The sequence below is a fragment of the Malurus melanocephalus genome, unplaced genomic scaffold (assembly GCF_030028575.1).
Source record: "Malurus melanocephalus ecotype Western Australia unplaced genomic scaffold, MMel_1.1 scaffold_230, whole genome shotgun sequence".
Taxonomy (NCBI): domain Eukaryota; kingdom Metazoa; phylum Chordata; class Aves; order Passeriformes; family Maluridae; genus Malurus; species Malurus melanocephalus.
The window spans coordinates 1123357-1136812 of record NW_026623462.1 but is presented as its reverse complement, the minus strand read 5'-3'; positions in this window follow the sequence as shown (position 1 = coordinate 1136812).

The following is a 13456-nucleotide window of genomic DNA, read 5'->3' as shown; positions in this document are numbered from 1 at the left end:
CCCCCGGCACTGACCCCTCACATACCCCTTCACCCACCTGTGCCCACCGTGTGCCCAGTGTGGGCACTGATCCCCCTGCTCCGAGTGTCCCCAACTCTCCCGTGCCCTCCCTGCCTGGTGCTGCCGAGCCAACATGGGGAGCTGAGGTCCAAGGGGCTTATTGCATCTCTGTCCCCCTCCCCAGTGCAGCTGAGAGCTTTTGGTCTCTCTTTTGGACCCCCCCTTTTGGGGTCTCATCCCACCCCACCATACCCCCATYCCAGTGGGACAGGATTAACAGGATCTGGGGGTGCCCAAGGCCTTCGGAAGAGGATTGCTGTGGGGACAGTGACAAAACTGGGTTGGCTACAGTCATGTCTGTGGGGAATAGAGGCTGGTGTGGATTYTCTGGTGTGTAATAAGGGCTGAGTCCTTCCCTCACCTTCTCCAGACACTGAGTTTCACAAAACCTGTAGGGACAAAATCTGCTTGAAATCACCCAAAGTATCAGAAGGCAGTGGCAACAGGGGCAATGCTGCATGAGCACGGGGGGAGCAGGGCCTATTCCTAGCACTGACCCACCCTAAAATGTTGCCATGCCTAAAAGAGAGCTGCTTACTCCACGGCCATCCATAAATCCATGGCACAACCAGGATGTGACCTCAGGGCCAGAGCCCTTTGCCATCCTTCCATGGAGCATATGCATGGGCCAGCAGCTGCCACCCTGAGACAGTTTTTGGGCCCCCAGGTCCCCTGAGTCCCTGTGAAAGGACCTGAGCGTGCTGRGGACAGCAGTGACCTAAGCTGGAGGCTGAGGACTGAGACAAGGAGCAYGTGTTTGTTTGGCTGCAGAACATCTCACAACAACAAAAACATCTCTATGCACAGAAAGCACTGCTTGCACCCCACTTTGCTTTTCAGATGTTAAAGAAATGAGGCTCTTTGTCACCAGGGAGGGGACACTCAGCATAGGGTGGTGGCACCTTGCTGCTCACAGGCAGGAACGGTGTTTGGGGTGTGAGTGTCCCCATGCACAACCACCTGAATGACCAAAACCAGCCGTTTTCCCCTTACTGAAGCCACCAGCAGCCATTGYATCAATCCAGTTGTCACCTCTGTTTTCCAGCAGGCAATGGGCACCTACATTCATGCCACCTATTTTCCATGGTGCCTGCAGTGTTTGCTCACTCGGCTACCCCAACAAAAGACACTTTCATCCCTTATTTCACTGAGCTGTGCTGGGGCTCCTCAAGATCTTTCCATCAAGCCTCAGCCACCTCCTCCACCCTTCCCTATTGCCAAAGCCCTTCATGATGGCAGRAAGGGAATGGTGCTCCTGTCCCTGCCCTGGGGCTGGGGCTCCACTTTGGCTCCTCTGATTATAATGAAACCCGCAGCAGTTGCCTTAATCCATGGGCAGATCTTGTTTGCAAATGCTCCCTTTGATTTTTATGCTATTATTGTTGTTATTAATTGTATTAAGGCAACRGAGTGTTGCTGAAAATTAAGAGGAAAATTAAATCAGTTGAGTGTCCCTTGGCTTGCCATGTTCCTGAGCCGCTGGAGATGAGGGTCCCAGCATTGTGGACTCCCTGTCGAGTCCCACTCTCTGCTGGAGACAGGTCTAACCTTGGGGCTGGACTTTGTGCAAAGCCAAATCTGCAAAAAAAGAGTGGCAGCAGCAGCAGCAGCCACAGCTCCAGCCACACTGCAGAGCCACCCGTGCCCTCTTGGGCTCAGCTGCCTCCCCGTGGTCGCTGCTGCCGGGAAATGCTTTTCCTCTGACGGGTTTCAATCTTGTCACTCAGTAATTCTTTGTGCAACGAGACAGAAAACACCCCCCAGACCCCTCTCTCCAGCCCATTTGTTTCCCTGCACACCCTCCCTCCTGCTCCCACTCATTCACCACCTTCCAAGGCAATCATGGTGCTGCGATTGCTCTTCAGGAATATTTTTTTTTTTCTTTTCCCCAGGTGCTTAATCACCCTTATTACCCTTTTCTGATTAATTAATTCTAATTAATTTTGCACTATCATTTTTGAGAAGAGGTGACCAGGACGGCACATGTTGTTGCAGGTGATTTGCAAGGCAGGTCCTGCAGTGCCAGCACAGCCCTTCCCTCAGTGCCGTTTAACCCGGGTCCAGGTGGGCACCTCCTGCCCCATTTGCTGCCATTAACGACAATTAATAGAGCACTGAAACCTCCAAGGCCATGGGAAGAGCTCTGAGGTACTTTCCTGGGAACCACATGGTGTGTTCCCATCTCCTCTCTTCTGCCTCAGCAGTAGGGTTCAACCCTGGCCAAACCAGCCCCCATGTCCACACTTGCCCAGGCCCTTCAGCTGCCACTGCTGTGCCATGGTCAAGGTTTGGGAAGTCGGAATAAATTGGATCATGGCTTCTCCATGCTCTGCTGAGAGCCATCAAGGTACTCAGAGACACTGCAGAGACATGGGTCCCTTTGTGCCAGCCATGCTCTGTCACCTCTCMTCTTCCAGCACTGGTGCCAGCCCTTCTCCAGGGACCAGTAGAGGCTTCACCTGTGTCACCCTGGGGCCTTTGTACCCAAAAGCTGACATGGTTTGGGTGATTCTGCCCTTAAACACAGTCATCTTGGGTACAGAGGTCATCATCCCTTTGCAGTTTGTCCCARAAGTAGCCCCCCTTGTCTGTACCTCATCCCAAGTGCCCAATGAGGAGAGKGGACATGGAYTGGGAGGCTGCAGCCATGCTCCCACCCTTGTCAGGGCTTCCCATGTCCCTGTCACCAGCCACTGGTCACTGTCCCCAAATAATCTGGAGCTGGTTGGGCACTTCTTCTGGTCAGGTGTCCATCCAGCACAGCTCAGGCTGGGAGTGTCCATCCCACCTCTCTCCCTCAGCCATGGCTGCCATTGGGAGKCTGCAGCATCACCACCAACATTGCTGACCACCCCAGCAGCCCAAAATATAAAAAATATATTTATTAAAGGTAGTATGATAGGTGTGATAGACTATAAACTGCATGCTATATACCAGCTAGCAGATAATGGGTAGAGTGAATATATTATATATAAATACTATTCAATGTGTGTATAATACTGTGAGTATAACTGTCTATATATGTGTATATATATACATATTTAGTGTAAATGGACCATTTATGCCTGTATATATTACATATACAGTGTACCATATACACATACATACATATACACATATATATTTATACACCAGATAGACAGATAGACCTAGGTATATGCATATATATATGCATATATATGCATATATACCTATATATATGAAACATATATATACATATGTATATAAAACATATTTATGTGTTCGTATGGTGTTTCTATGTTTTGGTGGGGGGAAAGAGGGAGAGAGAGGGATTATGTACATGTGTGTGTAGAGCACAGTGAAGCTGTCCTGGCTCCCTGGCCAGTGCAGAGCAGTGAAGAGGAAGAGGAGGGAGACACAGAGGAAAGGCACAGCAGGGAGGAAAAGAGAGAGAATACAAACCGCTCCGAGTTACAAACGCTCCCCTCTTTGATTAATTGTACTTTCTGTTTGATAAATGTTACTCATGAGTATAAAATATGCAAAGCACTTAGCAAGTTCACACTGTTTAAAGAACTCAACTAACTAAATTAAAATTCGATGATAGAACGGAGCCGCTGAAGAGCAGCGTGGCAGCGCTGTTTGGGGAGCCAGCCCTGGGCTGTGGCCACGCAATCCTGTCTGTGCATCCCTCCCTGAAAAACCCAACCGTGGCAGCACCCAGCCAAAGGGGTGATGGATGGGTTTGGTGAGGCCGTGGGTGGGGATTTCTTGTGTGGTCCCCGGTGCCCTGCTTGGATCCCTGTGGGATGGTGAGAAGCTGTGAGGGCCTATTCCTGAACATCCTCACCCCCCCAAGCCCAGCACAGGGCTACCTGCCGACTTGGATAAGGTGAGGCAAAATAATTTGCTTTAATTTCCAAGCTCTCACCGTTACAGGTGGCAGCATCCAAGCACTCTGCTCCAKTGACTCAGTGCCTCCAAACCCCCAGACCAGGGTTTTTTTTGGCACTGCTGATGCGTGGTGCAGCACCCCAGAATCCCACCCTGCGACCCCCTCACCTTGAACCACCACATCTCCCATCACACCCCGATGAGGGACACCTCCCTGCACATTCTCAGTGCTCTATCCTTCAAACCCATTGAAGAAAAACAATTCAGCCCTTCCCAGCTTCCCTGAAATGACAGCTGAGCACCCTCAGGTGAAGGGGAGACCCCCAGTATGGGAATGAGTTTCCCTTCAGGAGTCCTGCCAGCTCCCATCTCCACCCCAGCTCACGGGCTGGGGGACCAGCRAGCACTCTGGGGAGGACAAGGTGTGCCCTGGGAGGATGCAGAGAGCACACTGAGCAGAGTGCCTCACTCCCAGCGCATGGCATGTGCCTGGCTTGTGCTGGCCACACTCCTTGGCCTCCCGCTCTCTGCCATCCCGTCATCCCAGGTGAGCAGGGCTTGCTGGAGGCGCCTGGGCTTGGAGAGCAGCAGCAGCAGCAGCTGTGTCAGGCAGGTAGCAGCTCCCTCCTGCCTGCAACTGAGAGGAGAAAGAAGGAGGAAAACCTGGCCTGGATCTGGCCTAACTGCGCTCTTCCCTCTCTGCAAAGATTCAAGGACCCCACTGGAGAGGTTTAAGTCACCAGGAGACACACAGGACCCCAAGCCACCATCACCCTGTCTTACAGTGCCTCACTGGAAACTGAAAAAGATCCTAAAAACAACCTTAACACTGATGGAGCTCCAAGTTCATAATTTTTGTGATGCCAGCAAACCGAGACAGAGTGTTGGTACTGATGGGAAAAACTCTTCAAGTCTTACTGCCCAAGGGTATTTCTTCACCTCCTCCTTCTCCTGAGCCTCCTCCCAACCTTCCAGACAAGCCCAGCTCTCAGGGCAAGAAGACATGGGCAAGGAATGAGCAGGACACAGGGACTTGACCAGAAGAAAGAGAATATTTTTCTCCAAAGATTCAAGTCTTCACTAGGTGAAAGAATCCTTCTGCAAGGCATGACCCTGSACCCCTGGCGGGCAGAGACTAAAATGATCCACACTTTGCAAAACTTCCTGGGAGRTTTCGGCAGGGAAGGATGAGCTGGTGTGGCACCACAAGGCGCTGCTGCGGAGCCAGCCCCGAGCCCAACCCCGAGCCCCCGGCGCGGCCCCGGAGTCCCCGGCACATCCCATTGCGGCACGGCCGGTGCTGCTCTCGGTGGGAAGAAGCCGGCTCAGCTTATCCTTGCAGTTTGAGCAATGATTTAGCCCCTGTGAACCCACCCGGCTGTAAATCCTGGCACAGACAAGCCCCAAACATTCATTTCAGGCAACGCAGTTTGTGTCATCTCGGCATTAGCATTTGCACTCTTATTAATTAATACTTGTTAAACCAAGACTAAAAATAAAGTGCTCGGCTCCCGGTCTCAGCTAACGCCTCTTTGCCCTCGCCCGGCAGCACGGCTGGGCTGTGGCAGGCTCAGCACCCAGCTGCTCCCTTCTCCAGAGCCAGAACTCGAAGAAACGGACTGTGTTGAAGCAGGAATCCTGCTAAAGTAAAAACCACCCCTTTCTGCACCATCTTGGTGGGACAAACCAGCCCTCCCAACCATGGCTATGGGTGTGGGAAGAATGACAGGGACAGCAGAGCATTCAACTTTTTTTTCCATTCCAGATTCTGAGTTTGTTTTTTCTTTTGCTGCCCTTTTTCTTCCTGGGCTGGGCCAGCCTGGTTGCACTTCCCATTCAGAGATGTTTTCATTTCCCGAGCAGGACATCCTGGGAGGGCTCATATCCAGGAAGGAAATGGTTCATGGTGGTGGGCACAGGTGGGCTCAGTTCCTACACACAGACAGGTGCTGCCACCGCTGCCTTCAGCTGCATCCAACAGGCAGCAGTTACTGCAAAAGTCCCTTTCTCCTGCTTGTGACTGTGCTGCCCATCAGCATCCCTTTAGATGCCAAGCAAGTGGGGGCACATGTGGGCTAATGCTGCTGCTGAGGCACCCGTGGAGGAAAAAAGGGCCTGAAATGAGGGTTGATAAAGCTTCTGGRGAACCCCAGAGGGGAGACCTGGCTGAGTTTGGGCACAGGCAATGGTGCTTTCCACCATACTCCAGCAAACCATTAAACCCCCCAGGCTCCATGTTTTCTCTGTTCCCAATTTCCCAAGCTCTTGTGCCCCCTTCAGACCTCAGCTGAGCAAAAAAAAAAGCAAATTCTCAGACCAAACACCTTCCCATATAGATTCTATAAATCACACATGGATCTGCAGCACACAGACATATAGAGCACTCAGCTGAGTGTGCCAAGAGCCAAGGCATGATGCTGGATGGACCAGGCTGTGCCAACCACAGCTCCTCAGTGCTAGTGCTGGGGAAGGCAGCCTGGCCTGCAATATTTAATAACATTAATGATAATAACAGTAATAACGGCAATAATAACAACAGTAATTTGTTAGTTAACCCTCATTAATGAAAAACAAGCCTGCAAATTTACACAACTCCAGAAAAGCCCCAGGTCACCAATCTGCTTGACTTGAACCACCAAACCTTGCAAGCCTTGGCCATGCCTCTGCCTTAGGTGCTCCTCCCAGAGCCCCTTGGCTTTAATTTACTGGAGAAGCCTGGGCTCCACCAGAGCAAAGCTGGAGTTCAGCAAGCCATCCTCCTTTGCTGTGCCGTGGCAGCCAGGTGTGGATTTGGGGGATGCCAGGTGTGGATTTTGGGGGATGCCAGGTGTGGATTTGGGGGATGCCAGGTGTGGATTTGGGGGATGCCAGGTGTGGATTTTGGGGATGCCAGGTGTGGATTTGGGGGGTGGAGGGGCCCTCCCAGCCCGAGCTGTTGGAAGGAGAAGCTGATGCCCAGGTTTCCCCTAAGCCTGGTCGGGTACCAGGGCTGGCAGCAGGAGCAGCACTTGGGGATGCAGCACAGCTCGCACGCGTTGGGAGTGAATGTTAATGGTGCTGAGCTCCTGGGAGAAATGATCAAATTCTTTGAATAAAGCGGGGAGGAGAGGAAGGRGAGGGGGAGGAAGGGAAAATAACTCCACAGATTAATTCTGCTGATGAAAATTAAAATTGGGCATTGCTGAACTAACCCCAGAATGAGCAGCTTTGGAGCCACTGCTCAACGTCAGCCTGGGTCAGGTCTGCCTGAGCTCCTGTCTGTGCCCCCAGAACCCCTGATGTGTTCAGCCAGGGGCTCCCTGCATGGCCTTGGGGCAGGATCAGGTCCCAGCACAGGGAAGGGATGGGCTAACCCAGCTGTGAGCATCCCCCTCAAACAGGGTTTACCTTTATCGCTGATGCTTTCACCTCACCCAGTTTTACCTGCCCAGAGGGCAAGTTGGAGCACCCAGAATTGTGAGGTTCATTTCAATACCAAAGAWTAAAAAAATGAAAGGTTGTGAGCTTTTAATTAATTTGTATTAAATTTCTGGGGTTTGAGCCTTTAAAGACTTGGCTTTGCCCACTGTGGTCTCTGGCAAGGGCAGCTCCAAAGGTCCTCCTGGCCTGAAATGAAGGCAGAGACCCAGCAGTGATCACAGGACTCAGGGAGCTGCTGCTTTAAAAAGAAAATAAGGTARAAGTTTGGGAGTGGACCACGTCATGAGGCACAGGATCCAACCCTCCCAGCCAGCAGCTTCCTCCTGCTCTGCTCCTCTCGGAGCTGGAAAACCTCCTGTGGAGCCTGGGAAGTCCCGTGGGAGGGAAGTGACTCCAGCATTCCCAGGGCAGCTCAGGGGCACAAAGGGACTTTCCTTGGCTTGTACCACTGTGGGCACATTGGCTGGAGCTGCGGAGGGCACGGGGCTCTGCACTGGGGGGCACAGGGAAGCCTCGAGGCTCCGTGCYGGGGCTGGGGTGGCAGCAATCCCGGGGGTGACACCCATGGGTGGGACTCCCCTACATGTCCTGCTCAGCTGCACCCCACCTTCCCTCCCGCCTCTGCTTCGCCACCAGCCAGCCCCTCTCCCTGGCTGTGATTTCATTTTGATCTCGGGCTGCTTCCCTCCCTCCCTCCATCCCTCCTCCCTCGCTGGCTGCTGCCAAGTCCGCAGGTTCCCGCTGTGACCTTGAGCTGGTTTCTGGAGCCGGTTGTGGGTTTCTTAAAGGAGCCATGGGGTCTCCCACCACCTTCTTCCTGCTCCCCCAAACTCCAGCCCAGCCATGCACTGGGCCCCTTGGGGGTGGGGGGAGCAGGGAATGAGAGCAGGGGGSCCCCAAAGGCACAAAAATTGGGAGAGGGTGGAAGTAGCCAATTCTATGGCCACAGAGTCACAGCTTGGCCACACTGAACTGCCAACTCCTGCATRTTATCTGAGGTCAAACAGTCACTGGGAAGGGGGTTCCTGGCCACCACTCCCAGCTCTGCATGAGGGATGGAGTGGGCAAAGCCCCCATTTGTGCGTGGTGCCCAGAGACAGTGGTGGCACGGAGAGGTRTGGGGGTGCTTGGGCTGGTGGGGTGCACCCACCTCCCAGCACAAAGGAGGGTCAGTGCCCCTCGCTAGCACTGCAGTGGCCCTTGAAACCCCACAGCCCCCAGCAGTGGCAGGGAGAGCTTGAAAGTGAAGGTGATGCCAACTCCTCTCCAAAGCCAAGGCACGAGGCAGRTGACAGCCATGGAGAGATGCTCCTGGTTCCCTTGCTGTGTCTGTGCCAGCACAGTGTGATYCACTGGGAAGCTGCTGCTTGCACCCAGCACTGGCTGTTGCACATAAACCCCAAATCCCATGGGCATCCCTCTGCCCCGTGAAGGTGAGCTGGAGCCTCAGCAGGACAGACACCCCTCAAACTGCCCTCACCCCAACTCCTAAAGCCACSTCAAACACACCCAGGGAAATAATTCTCCTGGTTAAACCCCATGTGGCATGTGGCATGGCCCCATGGTCTCAGCTCTTGGGCTGAGAATGAGAAGCCAAAAARCACCTCAAGGTGCAAACAGCTCTGGTGTGGACATGCACAGGGAGACTCTTCCAGGAACAGCAGGACCTGCCAGGTGCTTATGCCACAAAGGTTGTACGCCACGGTTTAGCTAAAGTGGACAGGCTGTTATTCCCAGGCCATACTAAAAGCTCCATCAGCCAGAGAGGACCCCAATCAATAGGAGCCTTCAAGGCAAGTCATAAAACTTTGAAATTATGCAGGCAGTGTTTGGTGCTCCGCAGCAAAGGCAGTCTTTAATTCATGGGGATGCTCCCAGGGAACGAGTGAGAGGGGTCTTAAATAAGGGAGAACAAGGGGCTGCACTGCTGCCACCTGCATGGGGTGCACAGAGCTTGGATGGGCTTGGAGTGACAAACCCACAGCTGAGCCTTCCTCCCTGCCATGCCCTCAGACACAACACACTGGAGGTGCTGGAGTTTTCCAAAGGTGCCTCCAAACTCTACCTTGGAGCATCCCTCAATCCTGGGGAGATCAAGCATGCAGAATCCCTCTCTGACACCTCACAGGTGCAGGGATCGTGGGACTCCATGGATCAGCCTGGGGACCCCAAAACCAAGCGCTACCCTGTGAGCTGGGAACCAGCTGCCTTGGACATGGAGCTCATGGTGGCTCGTAATGGCATGGGAAGGAGCAAGAAGGGATGTTCTCAGCCCCCTCTGTTACTGATACAAAGAGGGAAACTGAGGCACTGCAGGGCTGCAAAAACAGAAGGGATAAAGGATAGTAMTAGGAGAAACTCAGTAGGATCCTTCATCTGGAGCAGACCAATCGCTCAGGGAATGATAACCCAGGAAAATAAAWAAAAAAAAAAAAAAAGCCATAAAAAGTAAGAGCCATGTTGGAACCACACAAAGGCACCAAAAGGCCACCAAACGCAGTAGCCAAGGCACACTTGGGAGACCCTGATCCTRCCAAGGAGAGGAGAAATCTCTGCTCTGCCACCTTCACCCGAGCTGTTGGGACTGGTGCTGTGTACCAGGAGCCAGATCTGCCCATGGGTGATGGGACCAAAGTGCTCCGGGCTGTTGTGGAGTACAGGAGGCTCAGCCATTGTCCCCACCACCATGGGGCCAGCTCGGGAAAGCCCAAGGCCACCTCACACCCAGCATGGGGACACAGCCCTCGGCTGAGGCAGCGCCACAGCAGGAGGAGGAGGGAATGGAGCAAGAAAAGGAGAGAGAGAAGGGAAGAGAGGGAAGAAAAGGAGAAAAATGAGTTTTCCTGCTGCCCCAGCGGTGTGGCGATTGATCGGGTGCAGGCTGGTGTGGAGCKGTGCTGAGAGCCTCATTCCCCACCGCCGGCTCACAATTATTGGAAAAAACCCGGCGCTGCTGCTGCAGTGAAATTAGTTATTGATCTCTTGTCTGGGTGACAAGCRCGGTGCTGGGGCTGCTCTCCCACCGTCCAGCCCACCCCGCCGGGGCTCAGCCTCCCGCGGCCGCCCCGGGTGGGTGTCCAGGAGGGGCCCGGAGCTCTCAGGGCTCACCCAGGCTCCAAAGCTGCTCCCCAGGGAGGTCTCACTCACCCTAGTGCACGCAAGAAAGGTGTCGGTGGGAGAAAAAAGGGCTCTGCCCCACGCAGGATGGGACCCCTGAGTGCTGACAACCCCCTGCCTACGCAAAGCTTTGCCCCCCACCCRCCACCATTTCCTGGCCCCCAGGGATTGGGGTCAGGGTGTCCTGAGCCCTTTTCCATTCGCCGATAACCCGGCTATCGCGGAGGGAGATAAGGCAGAGGGAAATCGGGCAGCCAGAGAGCTTTTGTTGTCTGAAAAGGCTCTGCACATCCCTGGCTGCAGCTGRCTGGAGAGGCTGGACCAGCGCTGGCTGCCTGGTCCCGCGGGGACAGGGACACGAAGGGACTGTGGYGCTGGTGTCTGCTCTTCCCAGGGGAACTTTCAAAGTTTCAATAACAAAAATCGGGTATTTATTTTCTTTTTGTAATTCCTGGCGGGAGGCAGGAACAACAGGGGACATTTCAAACAATCCTGTTTTCTTCCAAACGTAGTCACCAGAGAAACTTTTGGCCCCGGGGCAAAGCTGGGGTTTGGTTTCTAGAGGGTTTGTTTGGAGTCTCACCTTTGCTTTGAGTTCACCAAGGTGTTTCTTGTCACTGGCAAGGACAGGTTTGAGGCTGGGTCTTGAGTCTCCTCGGTCCCTTCAGGGTTGTTTAACTGTTCACAAGATCTTTTTCCCATCAACATTTTGTCCCAAAAAGCAACTCCCTGAAGTAATCCTACAGCTATGTAATTAAAGTGGCTCTTGGGATGTAAATAAAAAGCCAGGTGATGGGTTCCTTCAGGACAGAGGTCACTGTAAAATCCACCTGATTTTTGTTTGGGCTTCTGTAGGGTCTCTGTGATGGGGATGCAGCCGGTGACCCTGTGCCTGGAGGGTCCCATGGGTGCTCAGGCTGGTGGCACTGCCCATGCACAGAGCCTGCAGGCTGTGCTGGTGGCAGGACATCAAGGGGGAACACAGTGGGGACAGGAGGGACCAGGATCTGTCCCATGAATATCTTCCAGGGATGGGCAGAAAGTGCCAGTGATGTGACAAGCAAAGGAGACAGCGGCTGGAGGCCACTAAGGGACACCAAGATGGCTCATGGGGATGTCCCCAAGCCCTGTGGCAGCGGGCACAGCCAGCTCTCACCTCCTGCCTTCCATCTCGGCATCCCAAGCAGGCAAGACCCTGTCTGCATGTGWGTCCCTGGGGAGGCTGAGGGATCCTGGCCCCTTTCCCAGCCCTAGACAAAAGCCTGGGAACAAAAGCCTGCGGGATGCGGGAGGCATCTCCCGGCCGGGGGGTATTTGTTTAGCCCGGGGGGGAGGTGAAGAGGGGAGAGGAAACTGCATTTCAAAGTGTTTCACCCTTTGAAAACCCTTCACAGCCCCCACAGTGCCCTCTCCATGGCCCTGGTATCCCTGCAAGAGGACACCGAGTCCCCTCCGGCCACCTCCGCGTCTCTGCTGGGGAAGGAATGAGAAAGAAGATGTAGGGGAAAAAAAAAAAAAAAAAAAAAAAAAAAAAAAAAAAAAAAAAAAAAAAAAAAAAAAAAGGCAAATGCAGCCAGGAGGAGGGAGCAGATCGCTGCGGGAGCATTTCCCTGGCTCAGCCCCTCTCTGGGTGGGGAAGTTGGAGCCCCAGCTCCAGGGACTGACTGTTGGGCTGAGTGGGCTTGCGAATTCATGTGTTTCTCCCCAGTTCTTTTCATTTTCACCCTTACACTGGCTGGGTTGTTCGGGTTTTTTTTGAGGGGCGTTATCCTGGGGATGGATCAAAGCCTTCRCCTGGTCTCTTCCCGATCCCCCAGCACCCAGAGCAGAGCCCTGGGCACACGGATCTCCTTGGAGCTGCTGGAGGAGGCTGGCAGAAATCACAGCCATAGCCCATCCCTCACAGACCTGCCCTGGCTTCTCCAGCGAGGTGCCACCAACACTGGGAGGGCTCTGGCCACCTACAGTCATGCTCAGTCTGCCTTTCCATGTCCCCTCTCCATGTCCATCACCCAAAGCTGGACAGACAGACAAACCCCCAGCACCTCCAGCCCTGACTGCGACACCARCCTGTGCCCCAGGGACACTGCACACGAGGTCTCAGGTTTCCTGAGGCTGTTTCGGTGCTTCATCACCCTAAAAGCACCCATTTCCTCCGGGGCCAGGCAGGGAGCTGCRGCAGAAACAGCCTCTGGCATCTTCTCCTGAGAAGCAGCTTCCCAGTTTGCAACTGGGCACTGTCCCAGTGAGTTACCCGCAGCCTTTCACTGCCCAGGAAGGCACTGAGAGAGCGAGCCAGCGCAGCCCCAAACCCCCCACACCCCAGTAAAAGGGGGAATGTGGATCCCAGGCGCTCCTGCTGCCCTCCAGAGCTCAGCATTCCGCAGAGGTGAAGTTGGGGCTGCCCACATCCACCGGCTCTCCTGCCTCCCCGCTTCCCTTCCCGCTGCCGAGCCCACGCCGACAGCGGCGGCTGGGCAGATGGAAAGACCAAATGATGGCTTTGCAGGGGGCCTGGGATTTGTTTGAGCCATCGCTGTCTCAGTGAGTGACTTCGAATAACGGATACACTTGAGAAAATCGCCATCTGCTCCCGGACAATTCGCAACCAGAGGAAAAGGTGAAATAAATTCAGCGACTGTATTATCCGCCCGTCCGCAGCTCCGACAKCAGGGTCAGGCTTTGTGCAGCGTCCTGAAAGTGATTTGGGAATGAGAGGATGGTTTGGGATGAGCAAAGAGCAGACAACCAGAAAAGAATGGAAGAGTTGAGGCCCTGGGATGTTGCGCCCGCAGCAGGGCTCTCCCGGCATCCCGGCTTTGGTGAGTTTGGCAGGAAGACAACATCTCACCAGATCTGTTATTTTTTTTTTTCCATCTCTGAATTTCGAGTGCCTCCTGCTTCCAGCTGGGCTGGAAATACCACAAAAACAGATGCTACAGTGCAACACATTTTGTGTTTCAAACACTGGAAGAAACCAGACATGAAAAATAAATGCAGGGGG